Source organism: Hemicordylus capensis, chromosome 2 (assembly GCF_027244095.1).
Source record: "Hemicordylus capensis ecotype Gifberg chromosome 2, rHemCap1.1.pri, whole genome shotgun sequence".
NCBI classification, from domain to species: Eukaryota; Metazoa; Chordata; class Lepidosauria; order Squamata; family Cordylidae; genus Hemicordylus; species Hemicordylus capensis.
In genome coordinates, this window is record NC_069658.1 from 306,566,486 (window position 1) to 306,583,642 (window position 17,157).

A 17,157-nucleotide genomic window follows, 5' to 3' on the forward strand; every position below is an offset into this window, starting at 1 on the left:
TTTGGGGGGATTCAGGGCTGATGCGGGGGGTGGGGTCGGGGGTTATTTCAGGTGTCATGGGAGGAAGAACTAGCCCCAGTAGATTTTAAAAATGACCCACTCCCTGAATGGCCACCTGTTTCAGTTGCCGAAGTTAAGAAACGTATTGATTCCATAAAAGTTGGCAAGGCCTCAGGCTGTGATTGTATCTGTTCTGAAATGATTACGTTTAATGCAAATTGGTAGGCCCCTGTATTGGCAGCCCTCTTTACATGCATAGATCGAACTGGGCTCATACCTGAAGACTGGGGCATAGCTATAATAGTGCTCAGATTTTATAAGGGGGATAGATGTGATCCTGCCAACTATCGCCCAGTTAGCCTGCTGAGTGTTGCAAGTAAGCATTTTGCGAGGCATTTAGGTTGGAAGTTGCAAGACTGGATGGAGAACGAAGGTATTCTGGGTGATGAACAGGTTGGTTTTTGAACAGGGCGGTTGACCCTGGACCATGCCCTGGTATTACGCCATCTGATTAAGAAATATAGCAACAAACCTGAGTCTTCCTTGTATTTGGCCTGTTATAATGATAGACATGACTTTCAGACTATTCTGCTTTGCATTACCTGCAATATTGCATAATCAGAACATAATTGCAGGTAGCTTGCAAGTGTTGTCTGTATGTGTCAAAGATCTGGTAACTTTACTTAAACTTTGCCAGCTTTCACCATTTCTCTTTCACCATTTCTCTTGTCTTCAGAAAAAGTTTATCCCAGAGAATTGTTGGGAAAACCTTACATGTTTAAAAACTAGTGCTGAGCTGAAACAGAAATTGTGCTTCATCAGTCCCCTTTTCAGTGATTTTTCAGGAGTGGGGCCTTGAAACAGTGCAAAAATGTTTGCAAGGGGCAAAAACATCTTCTTGCCAAGGCTGACACCTCTGTTTTCCTGTATTGTGCTGCACAAGTCACAGCTTTCTTAAACTATCCAGGCTGGTGATTGTCACCACATTTTGTGGCAGAGAATTCCATAGGTTAATTATGCATTGTGTGAAAATGTACTTCCTCTTGCGGGCCTAAATTTCTTGGAAATCAGTTTCATGGGATGAACCCTGGTCATGATAAGAAAAATGAGAGATGAAAAAAATTGCTCTCTCTCCACACAATTAATAATTTTATAGACCTCTATCATGACCCCCCAGATCAAAATTCTGACAGTGACTGGGAGTTACAGGAGGAAATCAGAGAGGCGTCAAAGAGAGGCAGGGCAGTAATAATGGGTGACTTCAATTATCCACACATAGACTGGGTAAATTCACAGTCAGGTAATGACAAAAAGGTCAGATTTCTAGATATGTAGAATGACTGTGCCCTGTAACAGTTGGTCTTGGAACCAACCAGAAAAAAGGCAACCTTGGACTTAATCCTGAGTGATGCCCAGGACCTGGTGCGTGATGTCAGTGTCATCGATCCTTTAGGGAACAGTGACCATAGTGCGATCAAATTCAGCATACATGTGGGGAGAGAATGAGCAAGGAAGTCTAACAAAGACACTTTGAATTTCAGAAGAAGGAACTTATCTAAAATGAGGAGTATGATGAAAAGAAGGCTGAAAGGGAAAATCAGGAGAGTCACTTTGCTCCAGAATGCATGGAGTTTACTCAAAACCACAGTACTAGAAGCCCAGTTAGATTGTACCCCAAAGGAGGAAAGGTACCACCTCCAGCCTCAAAGGCAGGATGCCTCTGAGTATCAGTTGCAGGGGAGTAACAGCAGGAGAGAGGGCATGCCCACAACTCCTGCCTGTAGTCTTCCAGCGGCATCTTGTGGGCCACTGTGTGAAACAGGATGCTGGACTAGATGGGCCACGGGCCTCATCCAGTAGGGATGTTCTTATGTCACCCCGCAGTCGCCTTTTTTTCTAAACTAAAAAGTCCCAGATATTGTAGCCTTACTTTGTAAGGAAGGTGCTCCAGGCCCCTGATCATCTCAGTTGCCCTCTTCTACACCTTCTCCAGTTCTATAATGTCCTTTTTGAGGCGTGGTGGTCAGAACTGAACACAGTAATCCAATTGTGGCCATACCATCCTTTTGTAAAAGGGCATTATTAGCAGTTTTATTTTCAGTTCTCTTCCTACTGATTCCAAGCATGCCACACATTGTGTTGACACTTTGAACGAGTTGTCCACCACAACCCCAAGGTCTCTCTCCTGGTCTGTCACTGACAGCTCAGATCTTTTCTGTGTAAATGTGAAGCTGGGTTGTTGTTGTTTTTTGGTGGGGGGGGGGTTGCCCCAAAAGGGTGCAAGTAACATTTTTGTTTCATGCACTACCTCTCCCAGGTTTTTCTCTCTCTCAGTGTTAGCGATATACAGGCATAGCTGTAAGTCACCAGTCTTCCCCTGCTCTCTCCTCCCCTTTCTGTTACATATTAACCAGGTGCTTAATTAGATTAGGGAAGGTTGTGGATATAAGTGTGGATTTTAAACAGTGGGACATAGAACACTGAAGCTGATGTATACCGTATTTTACGGACTATAAGACGCTACGGACTATAAGACGCACCTTAATTTTAATCCAGTTTTTCAGAGTTTTAACATATTAAACTGTTAAAACACATAAGACGCACCTGAATTTTGGCGGATATTTTTCGAGGAAAAAAGTGAGTCTTATAGTCCATAAAATATGGTATATGGCAAAAGTCTGTTCTTTTTTTGCAGTTCCCTTTTTATGTTTTAACTAATGCAGTAACAAAGATGTGGAGAGAAGTCCAATAGGCATCATTTTATACTTCCTAATATTGAACCACATCTGCCATTTTGTTGCCTACTCCCCCAGTTTGGAGAGATCCTTTTGGAGCTCCCCGTAATCTGTTGTGGATTTCACTACCCAAAATAGTTTGGTGCCATCTGCAAATTTGGCCACCTCACTGCTTACCCCAACTTCTAGATCATTTATGAATAAATTAAAAGGCACTGATCCCAGGACAGAATCTTGAGGGACCCACTTCTTTCTTCCCTCCATTGCAAAAACTGCCCATTTATTCCTACCCTTTGTTGCCTGTCCTTCAACCAGTTACCAATCCATGCATCAATCTATCCCCTTATCCTATTAAGTTTTCTCATAAGTATTTGATGCGGAACTTTGGCAAAGGCTTTTTGAAAGTCCAAGTATACTATGTCAACTGGATCACCTTCATCAACACGCCTGTTGACATTCTCAAACAACTCCAAATGGTTGGTGAGGCAAGTTTTACCTTTGCAGAAGCCATTCTGGCTCCTCGTCAGCAGGGCTTGTTCTTCTATATGCTTTAACAATTTTACCTTTGAGAATGCTTTCCATCAGTTTGCCTGGCACAGACAAGCTAACCAGCCTATAATTTCCTGGATCCCCCATGGATCCCTTTCTGAAAATCAGTGTTACAATGGCCACTTTCCAATCCTCCAGTATAGAGCCTGATTGTAGGGATAAGCTACATATTTTTTCAGGGAGATTGGCAATTTCACATCTGAGTTCTTTAAGGACTCTCAGGTAGATGCCTTCTGACTCTCACGATTTATTAATTTTTAATTTTTTCAGATAGTTTAGAACATCATTTCTCATCACCTCTGTCTGACTTAGTTCTTTAGTCTCTGTAGCTTAGAAGCTTTGTTCAGGAACAGATATATGCTCAGTATCCTCTGCTGTGAAGACAGATACAAAGAACTTGTTTAGCTTCTCTGCAATCTCCATAACCTCCTTAAGAATCCTTTCACTCCCTCATCATCTAATGGACCAACCTGGCAGGTTTCCTGCTTCTGATGTATTAAAAGAAGTTTTTGTTTTCATAGGAACATAGGAAGCTGCCATATACTGATTGAGTCCATTGGTCCATCGAGCTCAGTATTGTCTACACAGACTGGCAGCGGCTTCTCCAAGGTTGTAGACAGGAATCTCTCTCAGCCCTATCTTGGAGATGCTGCCAGGGAGGGACCTTGGACCCTTCTGCTCTTCCCAGAGTGGCTCCATCCCCTAAGGGGAATCTCTTACAGTGCTCACACATCCCTTGATGTGTTTAGCTAAATGTTCCTCAAACTCTCTTTTCACCTCCTTTATTGTCTCCCTGCATTTCTTTTGCCAAAGTTTGTGTTCCTTTCTGTTCTCTTCATTTGGGCAGGACTTCCAATTTCTGAACTAAGTCTTCTCCCCCTTTATAGCTTCCTTGACTTTACTTTTAAGTCATGCTGGCATTCTCTTGGACTTGATGGTACCTTTCCTCCTTTTTTACATACATTCTAACTGGGCTTCTGTTATTGTGATTGTAAATAAACTCCATGCATTCTGGAGCAAAGTGACTCTCTTGATTTTCACCAAACTCCTCATTTTAATAGTAGTAGTAGTAGTAATAGTAGTAATAATTAATAGGGGCCACAGAAATAACCATCAGCCAATTACAAAAAGCAGCTTTACTGGCAACAGCCTATATTTTGTAATGATATCTATAATAATAACAACAATATTGATAATACAATTCAGCCATCCCAGGTCCTTGGGAAGGACTTGATGTCTGGATAAAACAAACCAGTCAATAACACCTGTCTGACTATGTAAACAAGAAATAATAGTAAAATATGTATATACCACTTTTTAACAAAAGCTTCCAAAGTGAAGTTTCCATTTCTGAAGTTCAAAGTCTGTGTTAGGCATCCTTTGCAATTCTCTCCTTGCATATATGCTGAATTTGATCATACTATGATCACAGTTCCCTAAAGGTTCCATGACACTGACATCTCACACCAGCTCCTGTTCACCACTCAGGATTAAGTCCAATGTTGCCTTCTCTCTGGTTGGTTCCATGACCAACTGTTCTAGGGCATGGTTGCTAAGCGTATCTAGAAATTTGGCCTCTTTGTCATTACTTGAATGACAATTTACTTTGTCGTTACTTGAATGACAATGTGATGGGAACTGAAGTCTTCCATTATGACAGCTTTTTCCTGTCATCCCCTATGTGGATGTTGTATCAGTAAGGTAAAAGAAAGTATGATATATACTAATATCCAAGAAGTGGTTACTTGCTACAGAAATTAGTTTTTAGAAGATGCAAGATTTGTCAAAGAAGACTTTTGGTAGCTGACAAGCATGACCTTGGTATATTATGTCTGGGGGAAGATCATGTTCCTGAGGAATGCCAAAACTGCTTAAATTTGTGTGAAAGGGCAAGGATGATAAGGTCAGTTAATATTTATGGTTTTAACTAACTGTAATGGCACATTTTCCATAAGAGGATGTAATGAGATGGGAAAGGAAGATCAATTTTATGTAGATGTTTAAAAGACTATTGAGCACAATTGGTGAAAAGCTGTGAGTATCCCACACAAACACTATACCTGTTTTAAAGAAACAAATACACACAAAAAAGAACTGAAAGATACAATTAAATCACACTTATTATCCATAATAAATATATCTAATTTTAACACATTAAATTTGCAACCACATATTTCAAAACAGATTATTTCAATAACGACCAAACTAGACGCTTGGGACAACAGCAATTCTTTTATTATTTGGGATAACAGCAACTTACGTGTTTTCCTGGTTGTTTATTAAAGTTTTCCTCCTTGATTGTAAATTATAACACTTAGGGTTTTTAAAAATAAAACTATCCCAGTGTAGCATAGTGGTTAGAGTGCTGGACTAAGACCGGGAGAAGACCCGAGTTCAAATCCCCATTGAGTCCTGAAGCTCACTGGGTGAAACCTCTCTCTCAGCCTAACCTACCTCACAGGGTTGTTGTGAGGATAAACATAACCATGTACACGGCTTTGGGCTTCTTGGAGGAAGAGCTGGGATATAAATGTAGTAATAAAATAATAATAATAAATAATCTAAAAGGATAGGCAAGTGGCTACGAACATGTGTTATTCTGATGGGATATGAATTATGTAGAAAATGTGTTCATAGTAATAGTAGTATTTAAGAATTCATATTGTAGGTTCATTTTGGATTCATAATAAAAGAGAGGTTTTTTATTTAGATCCAAATATCCTTCCATCTCCCCTGATTTCTGTCAATTACTCCCTTTTTTTTTTGCCTCTTTTCACTGCATCCAGTTTGATTTCAGAGGGTCTCCCAACCCTGGGGCACAGCTTTTGGGGGGCAATGCAGTGAACAAGGGCAAGGGCAAGGGAGGCCTGTTGTGTGCTACTTCAGATCCAGGCCAATGGCCGCATGACTTTTATTTATTCATTCATTCATTCGAATTCTATACCGCCCTTCCAAAAATGGCTCAGGGCAGTTTACACAGAGAAATAATAAATAAATAAGATGGATCCCTGTCCCTAAATGGCTCACAATCTAAAAAGAAACTTAAGATAGACACCAGCAACAGTTACTGGAGGTACTGTGCTGGGGGTGGATAGGGCCAGTTACTCTCCCCCTGAATCACCACATTAAAAAGGTGTCTCTTTGCCCAGTTAGCAGGGGTTTTCTTTGATCTCTAAACTGTAATGTCATATAAATACTTTGATACTACAATGGATCGTTATAATGTCATTGTACAGCAGTATACTAATATCATATTGTTCATTTGTCTGGCCACTTTAAAAAAATATGTTGATCTAATTTATTAATTTAATTGGTGGGAATAAAGCATTTTAGGTAGTTACCATTTACTTTGTAAATACTGCTGACAAAATATATTCCGTGACTGTTTGCTTATGGTCAAATATGCACAAAGTGTATACTTAAGAGCTTTCATGATGATTTCCTATGTTTATATTATGTTAAACTTCTGAACATAGCTATGCCTTCTGAACTCCTGTGGCTCACGCTGTTGCCAAGATCCTCCTTAATTTACTGTGTATAATCAGTTGTCTGTTTTTAGACGACGTCTTCAATTGTCATTACAAATATTTGCAAAGAGTACTGAATTATTTTACGAAGTTTAGAATGAAAGACGGTGGCAATTTAATTCAGCTATGTCTGGCTGGTGCTTTTCAGATAGATGTTTAGAAATATAACATTTGCTAGGTAAGTATCCATCAAAGGATAATCAGTTGGTAGAGGGAGAATCCCAGCTTCTCATGTATTGAATAGTACCTTTACGTGAAAAAGAGAAATGGAAGGACAAATTCTACAATGTATTGAAGAATGGAGGAAAAACGTTATTGACAGTTGTGTGTTTTAAATATAGTTTATTATGTGATACTGCTGAGTAGTTTCTACAGGGAGATTTGTTTGATACACTTTCTCTTATTTTCTCAATAACTCGCAAGGACATTAATGGTATTTTTGCTCACTTATCATTAGGGATGTGCAAAACATTTCAACTGGAAATAGGCTGTTTCGTGTGTTTCAAGTTTGAAACAAAACACCCTCTACATAAAGAACCTGTTTCAAGCTCAGAACAAAACAACCCTGTTTTAGAGGCCTGTTTTTCCCTTGCTGTTTGGTTTTTTGGCATTGACTTCCAATAGGCTTGTGATCTCTTTGCTTCTTGGTTGGCTTGTTATCATACAAATCAAGTGTTGTCATGGGGCGGTGAGGGGAAGGGAATATAAAAGGAGGGAAATTCAAAATGTATTCAAAGGGGTATCTTTTGAAGGGTATCTTTTGAAGAAGATACATCAGGAGAGGTGGAAGGTAGGTTTGATTTTGAAGCTTTATTTTCTCAGCACTGAGTATAATATGCTGTGCTATTGCTGCTATAACTATCTGGTTTTTCTGGATCTCATATTGACAAAGGCAGAACTTGGATGCCTGCCTTCCTTGAATTGTGGTTTGTTTTGTTTGTGAAATTATGTCCAAGAAATGGACATTGGCAGCTCTGTGTGTGTATAATATTTCTTGATGGTTGCTGTTAAGCTCAATGTCTGTCCTTGAGACTGGTCTGCTCTGCAGTCTGCATTGGAAGGTGTTGTACTCAGTCAAAATGCAGTTGAAGTTGTTCTCGTTGAGCTTTTGGCTATGTTTGCAGCTACGAAAGGGTGCTGCTGTGGCAGTTGTTGCAATGCTAGGAATTAAGAAGTCATAATTGTGTGTGAGAGAGCAACTTGTGGTAATTATGTTAACGCAGCGCAGGCACTGTGGCTGGTAGTGGGTTCTGGGTCAGCTATTTATTCTGGCCACTTTGGGGCTGTGTTTGAAATGTATGTTCTGTGTTAGGAGGGGCAGATTCTATTTGACTGTGTGCCTCTGCAGTGTTTTTCAAGGCAGGGTTGCAAAATGCATTGTAAATTGCAATGCAAAACCTGTGTGTAGTACACTCTGTGAGTGCAGCTTGTTCTGGCCACAGGGAACAATGGGGAAACACAAAACACCCCATTGTTCCCCATGTTTAGCTCCTAGGGACACCAAGTGGCTTGTGCTGATATGATGGTATGATGGTGCTATCTACCACTCAATCCACAAAAGAAATGGCAATGCCGGTGATTTTAAACACGTTTTTAACCTTTTCCCCAAAGCCCCATAGGATTCTCCTGTCCATTTATTTTGTGGGTTGGGTGGTAGGTAGCACCACTTTGGTGTCCCTAGGAGCTACCCATGGGGAACAATGGGGTTTTTCAAATTTCCCCTATGGTTTTAAGTTTGTTTCATTAAAACAACGGGGGTCAACCACTATTTTGATGAAACAGTTTGCCTATCTTCATCCCCTCCCCCACAAGCTTGAAACAAATGCAAAATGTTCTGTGCACATCCCTGCTTGTTACTGAACATGCATGTGCTCCAGTCTATCAATTTCCCATAACTTTCTTAAATATGTTGCCCATTCTTTCTGCTAAGCAAAAGATAACCCAAGCTTGGAGGTTCAGCGGGGACTGCACATACTGCATGAAGTTAATTAGTAATGTTATAGGTATATAAAGTATTCCTTATAATTCTTTTAATTGGAAATTAGGACTTAAAGTCTAGACCTGTGAAAGTTTGAGATAAATGTGTGGAAATCTGTTCCTTAGTTTTGGCAAGCCATTATTCCATGCCATACCCTTCAGGTGTTATATCAAGTCAGTAGGTGGTAGGAGTGTGCCCAGACCGGTTCGGAGGCCATGCTGGAGGCCTCCGAACCGGTCCGGTTCCAAGTCGGTCTGGCGGCTCGGCACGGAGGGGGGTTGTAGCTTTAAGGGCAGGGGGGTAGTACTTACCCCCCCTGCTGCTCTTCCCCCTCTGGCGCTGTAGTTTTTGTAAAAGTTTCTGAGGTGGCAGCGTTCCTCCCTGCCACCCCTGGCCCCCTCATTAGCCCTCCAGAGCTCAAGTACGCTACACGTATGCGCCTGTTCTGGCGTGTGCACTCGCAGCCGCTGCGCGCGCTCCGTACACCTCACACGTCGACGTGTGACGTGTACGGAGCGTGTGTGGCAGCGAGTGCACACGTGCGCCAGAACGGGCGCATGCGTGTAGCGTACTTGAGCTCTGGAGAGCTAACGACGGGGCCAGGGGCGGCAGGGAGGAACACTGCCGCCCCAGAAACTTTTACAAAAACTACAGCGCTGGAGGGGGAAGAGCAGGGGGGGGTAAGTACTACCCCCTGCCCTTAAAGCTACAACCCCCCCCCGTGCCTATCCGGACTGGTTCGGAGGGATGCACATCCCTAGTAGGTGGTGGGTTCATCCTATGGCATTTCTAACCATTAAATGCCAGCAACTATGTGGGGCAAGGCCAATTGCATGGATCTTTCCCATGGAAATGGCACCTAACTAGGAGGGATTTGCCAGTAGTGCAACTTTTGGTTACATTAGCACCATGGTTAGCACCATGGTTTGTACTCACAGAATGCACCTCCTATGGTGCTGGTGTAACATTTTAAAGACAAATGGGCAGTGGATTCAGGAGGGTTCCACTTTGACCTGCTCTTTCCCCAATATCTCTGTTTTGTGGGACAGTCAAAAGCAAAAATTATCTCATCAACAAAAGCATCATCCTGTTTTCACTTCATGACTTGCTTTTTCATTAATGACTATGGAGACCGATTTATTCACTTCACCCCCTGCCATTTATTCAGAGCTGAGGGCGTTGAATGCTTGTTAGTTGTTGATATAATTTTGATGTAATAGTATTGGTCAGGAGGCCTGAATGAAGCAGCCTTGTTTCACTTTGGAGATCACTGTGGATGTTCCAAAATATCTCCTATTTTTTAAAATCCCCTTTGGCCTCACTTCAAGGGGACCCACTTTACTTTGATCTCAGCCCTTTGCTCCATTGAAGCTTTGCTTTGCCATTATCCCCATCCTTAATCTACTTACCAGTATGGGACAGGACCAGCATGGAAGAAGAGATGAGTTAAGTACTCCACTCTACCTCTTTTTGAGTATGCTACAATGGCCACAGCCTCAGAAAAGACTACAAATTCCATGACCACCCATGCCATTATTAGGATTCAATGGAAAAATAAAAATAAAGTCAAGCAGTGGAGGGCAGCTGCTTGATACCTTGTGGTGTCAATCAGAAAGAAGAGACAAGATGGAGGCTTTTCTCTGTGGGCACCAGAAGTCAAAATCGACTTGACGGCACACTTTTCTTTTACCTTTACTTTTTAGGAAACAAATGTATTATATATGTGTATAATACATATTTGTGTGTTATACAATTGTTGTTGTTCTAGCATAAAATAGCTAAAATACTGGCAATTATAATTATAAATGATAATGTTTTGCCAAGTAGAATGTTGAAAGACATTAATTGGAGAGTCAGTTATATATATCTACTGTATATTTTGAAGCATTTGTCAATTTGTTTATGTGGTATAAAGTCATTCTTTCTGATGAATGATACAGAATTTTTCTGAATTCTGATACAGAATTTTGCCTACACAATCCTGCCACTTAAATTAGCTGAATTAGCCACTTAAATTAGCTGAACCAGAAGATGCTGAGTGTAAGGTTTAATTTTTTAATATATATTTTTAAAACATATTCTAAATATAATATCCGCCATATTTTACCTGTTATTGTTCTCAACAGATTTTTTCCATAATCAAATCAATAATAAAAAAAAACATAATGTCCAAGAGAAGCAGAATATTTTTCTCAAATTTAAATTTACTATAATTCACATTTACCATACATGGTCTTCATTCAATTAAAAACATGATTGAAGTTGAAATCCTGTAAATTTCCACATATATAAAAGTGAACAAGAAAAACCATAAGAGGTTAATATAGAGTGTTTGATTTCCCCTTTGCAAGCACATCGATAAAAAGTTCTATTACATATATTTAATGTCTTGAACCTTCCTATCAGTGTAATTTGTTCAAAATGATTTTCAATGATGGGCCTAATCTACTAGTATTAGATAATTTACTGGCCTGAAAATTATGGTGAAGAAAGCTGTTACAAACTAGTTTAATAAGAAAGTGATCCAGTAATTATTTTTTTCATCATTGAACCTATACTTTATTTTAAATAATGGTTCACTAAATAGGCAGCATATTGGTTGTATCTACAAAACATATCCTTTGAAAAGTAGAGCACTTGGTTTCGTTTTTTACAACCTGTGGCATGCTTTCATTTAATTGTAGGATCCATGCTGAGAGCATAGAGAGTCATATCCCAAATTAAATACAAACAAAACAGCAGGATGTTGATACAACTGTGACTTCCACAGGAAGTAGTTAGGATTGTAATGTGGCCTTCTTGGAACTTGGGTGAAAAATCTCCTGTGACTCCTATTTTTGTCCCATAGATCTCTAATGCAGCACATTTTGACTAATATTTTTGACACCAACTTGCTAGTACTATAAAGATTAGAAGAATCCAAATAAAGCCTTTGTTCTTGACTAAAAATGAAGAGGGTTTTTTTTTAAGTAAAGAGACAGAAGGCAATAAACAGTACCTCTTTGAGAATAGATTGAGCTTTCAGTCTCTCCCTCTTACATGCAGATTGTCTTTATTTAGCAGGGGGAAAGTGACTGGCCTAGTTCACCCCCAGCAGAGTACTTCCAGTGACTGTTGCTGGTGTCTATCATGTTTCTTTTTAGAATGTGAGCCCTTTGGGGACAGGGATCCATCCATCTTATTTGTTATTTCTCTGTGTAAACCACCCAGAGCCATTTTTGGAAGGGCAGTATAGAAATCAAATTATTATTATTATTATTATTATTATTATTATTATTATTATTATTATTTTACACAGTCAGACAGGTGTTATTGACTGGTTTGTTTTATCCAGACATATTATTATTATTTCTTGTTTACACTGTCAGACAGGTGTTATTGACTGGTTTGTTTTATCCAGACATCGAGTCCTTCCCAAGGACCTGGGATGCCAGAATTTTATTGTCAATTGTTATAGATATCGTCGCAGAATATAGGCTGTTCCCAGTAAAGCTGCTTTTTGTAATTGGCTGAGGGTGATTTCTGTGGCACCTATGGTGTTGAGGTGCTCTTCAAGGTCTTTTGGAACTGCACCCAGGGTGCCAATTACCACTGGGATTATTTTGGTCTTTTTCTGCCACAGCTTTTCAATTTCAATTTGTAGATCTTTGTATTTGGTGATTTTTTCTATTTCTTTTTCTTCTATTCTGCTATCCCCTGGTATTGCTATGTCGATTATTTTGACTTGTTTTTCTTTCTTCTCGACTACAGTTATATCTGGTGTATTGTGTGGCAGATGTTTGTCTGTTTGTAGTCGGAAGTCCCATAATATTTTTACATCTTCATTTTCTTCAACTTTTTCAATTTTATGGTCCCACCAATCTTTGGCTACAGGTAGCTTGTATTTTTTGCAGATGTTCCAGTGTATCATCCCTGCTACTTTGTCATGCCTTTGTTTGTAGTTAGTCTGTGCGATCTTTTTACAACAGCTGATTAGGTGGTCCAGGGTTTCATCTGCTTCTTTACAAAGGCGGCACTTGCTGTTTGTGGTGGATTTTTCGACTTTTGCTCTTATTGCATTTGTTCTTAGTGCCTGTTCTTGTGCAGCCAGTATTAAACCATCTGTTTCTTTCTTCAAGTTGCCATTCTTAAGCCATTGCCAGGTCTTGCTGATGTCTGATTTTCCAGTTATATTGTGCAAATATTGTCCATGCAGTGGCTTATTTTTCCATTTTTCTGCTCGGTTCTTGACTTGTTCTTTCTTGTAGGCCTGCTTTGTTTCATTGGTGTTGAATAGTTTCACGTTATTGACCATTTGAAGTGCATCTTCTTCACTGTCCTTGATATATTCTTCAAGGCCTCTTTTCTCCTCCTCTACTGTTTGATGGACTTGCAGCATTCCTCTTCCACCTGAGCTGCGAGGGAGGTATAGCCTATCTACATCACTGCGGGGGTGTAGAGCATGATTGATGGTCATGATTTTCCTGGTCTTACGATCCAGCGTCTCTAGCTCTGCCTCCGTCCAGTCTATTATTCCTGCAGTGTATCTGATCACAGGTATAGCCCAGGTGTTTATGGCTTGTATGGTGTTCCTGCCATTGAGTTTGGACTTGAGGATTTTTCTAACTCTCCTGATGTATTCACTTCCAGTTTTTCTTTTAACTTCAGTGTGTGCGATGTTATCAGCCTGGAGAATGCCCAAGTATTTGTAATGTTCTTTCTCTTCCAGGTTCTTGATCTTGCTTCCATTGGGCAGTTCTCTCCCTTCTGTTTTTCTTATTTTTCCTCTGTTCATTATTAATGCAGCACAGTTGTCGAGTCCAAACTCCATTGCTATATTGCTACTGAATATACGGACAGTGCTTAGCAGTCATTCGATTTCTGACTGGGACTTTCCATACAACTTCAGATCGTCCATGTACAGCAGATGGTTGATTTGACTTGATGTTTTAGATGTTTGGTATCCGAGGCCTGTTTTGTTGAGTATTTGTGAAAGTGGGGTCATGGCGATTACAAACAACAGAGGGGATAGTGAGTCCCCTTGGAAAATGCCTCTTCTAATGCTAACCTGTCCAAGTGTCTCGCCATTGATTGTTAACTGTGTACTCCACATGCTCATTGCTTTTTTTTTATAAATATCTGAATGTTTTTGCTGACACCAGTTGTTTCTAAACATTTTAGTGTCCATGTGTGAGGCAATGAATTGAAGACTTTCTTGTAGTCAATCCATGCAACACTTAGATTGGTTTTTCTTCTTCTTCTTCTTCTTCTTCTTCTTCTTCTTCTTCTTCTTCTTCTTCTTCTTCTTCTTCTTCTTCAATGAGGCGGAGAGGGGAAAGGCCATGTGAGAGCCCTTTCTAAGGGGGCCATAGCTCTGTGAAAGAGCAGATGCTTAGCATACAGAAGATCATACATTCAATCCCTGATATCTATGGATGTGGCTGAGAAAGACTCATGTCTGAAACCCTGGAGAGCTGCTGCCAGTCAATGTAAATAGTGTTTAGCTAGATGGACCAACAGTCCTACTTAGTACAAATGAGGTTCATATACGCGATTCATTAATTAGATTAATTGCACACTGACTTGAGAATTTGTCTTCTGTGTTTCTTGTAGTCTACAAAGACTCTATCCTTGACTCCATCCTTGCGGTCCCTCATTTTCAGCCTCTGTACCATAGCACCTAAATGTGAAATCCACGCTCAGATGTTAATATGGGATCCTTACAGTGCAATTTATTCATGTTGCCCAAAAGCACAATCCACTGATTTCTATTTCTGATTTCTTTTTTTTATTGGTGTTTTAATGTAAACCGCCCTGAGCCTTTTGGAAGGGCGGTATAAAAGTTTTAATAATAAATAATAAATAAATAAATAATATAGAAAATCTATAGTAAGCATGTGTAGGTATGCAACATCAGAACACCACAAGTCCAGCCCATTCAGCACATAGACCTGTTTCTGACAGCATGCTAAACAATGATTTTGCATTATGAGAATGGGTAATTTTTTCATAGTTATCCACCAGAATCATGGGGGGTGGGAATATATTATAAAATTTCTTTCCAAAATATCCTGACCTCAACCTAGAGATACACATGCATCAAAGAGTAGTGCAGAAGAGCAATTCTGAATATAGCAGCTTTGGGAAGCAGCTTGCTATGTGTTCATAGAAGGACAGGCATGTGTCTGAGACAGATATCTATTATCTTCTGAGATCAGAGGTGGGTGATCTGACTTCGTGCCTGTTTCAAGTACAAGGCACTGCATGTTCCAAGCAGAGCCATGGTACTACTCTCCCAGTTCATGAGACAGTGCTTTGGTTGTCCACTTGCAGAGATATCCCATACACCATGTTGCATGTAGGTAAGGTAGATTTATTTTTTTGTTCTTGTAGCAATGGCATTCTGTATGTGTTTGCACACAAGAAAGCTATTGCTCATGCCGAACAAACTTAGCACAATCATTACACGCTGGTAAATGATTTTTAGTAAAACTGACTAAAATAAGATCCCACTAAACAAACTTGATTGAATTTAGTGGAATCCCACTAAAATTAGAAGAAATTGATATTCCAGGATAGAAAATGTTCACTTTTTTGCTTCCAATTGCACTCAGTGGCAAATGAGTTATATTCAATGATATAATGCCATGTATGTAGCAGAAGGATAGCTCTAAAGAAAATAAGAGCAATGGTGAAAAATACTGACGAACGAAAAAGGCTCCCAAATAGATATACATTTCGAATTAGTACTCTGCAAAGCCACCTAATGGTGCAGTGGGGAAGTAACTTGCCTAGGGAACAAGAGGTTGCTGGTTCAAATCCCCGCCGGTATGTTTCCCAGAAACACCTATATCCAGCAGCAGTAATATAAGAAGATGCTGAAAGGCATCATCTCATACTGCACGGGAGGAAGCAATGCTAAATCTCTCCTGTATTCTACCAAAGAATGCTCTGTGATTGCCAGGATTCGACACCGACTTGAAGGCACAACTTTACCTTTACTGTACCTTAACATATTGATTCAAAAATAAGTAACAATTATTTCAATTCAATTTTAATCCAAATAAATTTAATATTATGGCCTGATTTAAAATTTAAATGCAATATTCTATTTTTTAATTTTAAAAATTAGTGTAGTTTCCCAATGCAGTTCAAATGCAAATATTGATTTTCTCAATAATAAATTATATTATGTCTTCTTTATCTCTCTCTCCTAGCAGTAGTGAAACCGTTTGCCTTAAGCAACTGCTTGGCAAGTTCATCAGGAGAAGCATTTCCTGGTATAGAGATATATAGATTGAAAGCTTTACCTGGTCTGAACAGTCAGAAACTGTTCAACTTCTGACTGCCATGCAGCCGTTAAAGGTGTAGAAGCCCTGACAGGAAAAGGTGACAGCCACAGATACCTACCTATATCAGAGTTTCTTTGGCAAATGTTATTAAACATTTAGGCAAAACAATACAAATGTCTCTGGTGAGTCAGTCAGTGCATTTCAGGTCAGTGGGGCAGAGTAATGACCCTTACCATAAAAGTATCTAAGCCGGGGAGAAAGCAGGTATTGCATTGTTGACATGAAAAGGGGAAAAACAGATGTGGAGAATGAGGTTTAAACATTGAAAGGGTGGGAGAAAATCTAGTAATGCATAAGATGTCTCTAGAACATCCCAGCCCAAAAAGCAGGCTACTGGAGCACTAAGCTTAATTTGAGAGGAGGGCCTGGTCTTGAGAGGAGAGCTAGTTTTGTGGTAGCAAGCATGACTTGTCCCCTTAGCTAAGCAAGGTCCACCCTGGTTGCATATGAAAGGGAGACTTGATGTGTAAGCACTGTAAGCACCCTTGGGATGGAGTGAGGTGTAAGGTGTAAGGTGTGTAAGCACATGTGTAAGGTGTAAGCACCCTTGGGATGGAGCCACTCTGGGAAGAGCAGAAGTTTTCAAGTTCCCTATCCAATATAGGACAAAATTTATTTATTTTTTCATACGACAAGTTTTTTTTATTGAACCAACAAACTACCAAAGCATACAGTACGTTGCCAAAGCACAATTATATACAAAGTGGTTATTTGTACAAATACATTTGTGATTTACACACAAGGATTTGGAAACCCACAAGGTTATGAAGTATATGCAGATAATACTGTAACTCGGGGGTGGGGGATTTCAAGGCACATCAGGTAATCGGGTGGGGGGGTTATGTCCAACATCCATTTCCAGGCTGAGAGAGATTCCTGCCTGCAACTTTGGAGAAGCTGCTGCAAGTCTGTGAAGACAATACTAAGCTAGATAGACCAATGGTCTGACTCAGTATATGGCAGCTTCCTATGTTCCTATGACTGTTGAACGGCAGCTGCAATGATGGGGAGATGACCCATATCTCACTTTGGGACAA

The 17,157-nt window shown here is 40.0% G+C and overlaps 1 protein-coding gene across 26 annotated transcripts in view; it reads left to right on the top strand.

Moving 5' to 3' along the window:
* Nucleotides 1–17,157, top strand: part of ERC2 (ELKS/RAB6-interacting/CAST family member 2) — a 1,070,068-nt gene that overhangs the window by 667,523 nt on the left and 385,388 nt on the right. The window lies entirely within an intron of this gene.